The sequence below is a fragment of the Theobroma umbraticum genome, unplaced genomic scaffold (genome assembly GCF_002168275.2).
Source record: "Theobroma umbraticum cultivar Fairchild unplaced genomic scaffold, ASM216827v3 scaffold_81.0, whole genome shotgun sequence".
In the NCBI taxonomy this organism is placed as follows: domain Eukaryota; kingdom Viridiplantae; phylum Streptophyta; class Magnoliopsida; order Malvales; family Malvaceae; genus Theobroma; species Theobroma umbraticum.
The window spans coordinates 5,984,483-5,984,750 of record NW_018397268.1 but is presented as its reverse complement, the minus strand read 5'-3'; positions in this window follow the sequence as shown (position 1 = coordinate 5,984,750).

Genomic DNA, 268 nt, shown 5'->3' with positions numbered 1-268 from the left:
GAATAGAGTGAGCTTGCAAATAATGTCTTAATTTTTTAATTGTAAACATTAATGCCAAGCATGTCTTCTCAATGGGAGAATAATTTAATTCTATGCCATTAAGAGTTCTACTAAGGTAGTAAAGTGCACTTTCCTTTCCTTTATCATTTTGCTATGCTAAAAGTGCTCCTAAAGAGCATTCTTGTGCTGCAATATAAAGGATCAATGGACATCCTGGTGTAGGAGCCCTTAAAACTGGAGGGCTTAGTAGATAAGACTTTATGCTTTT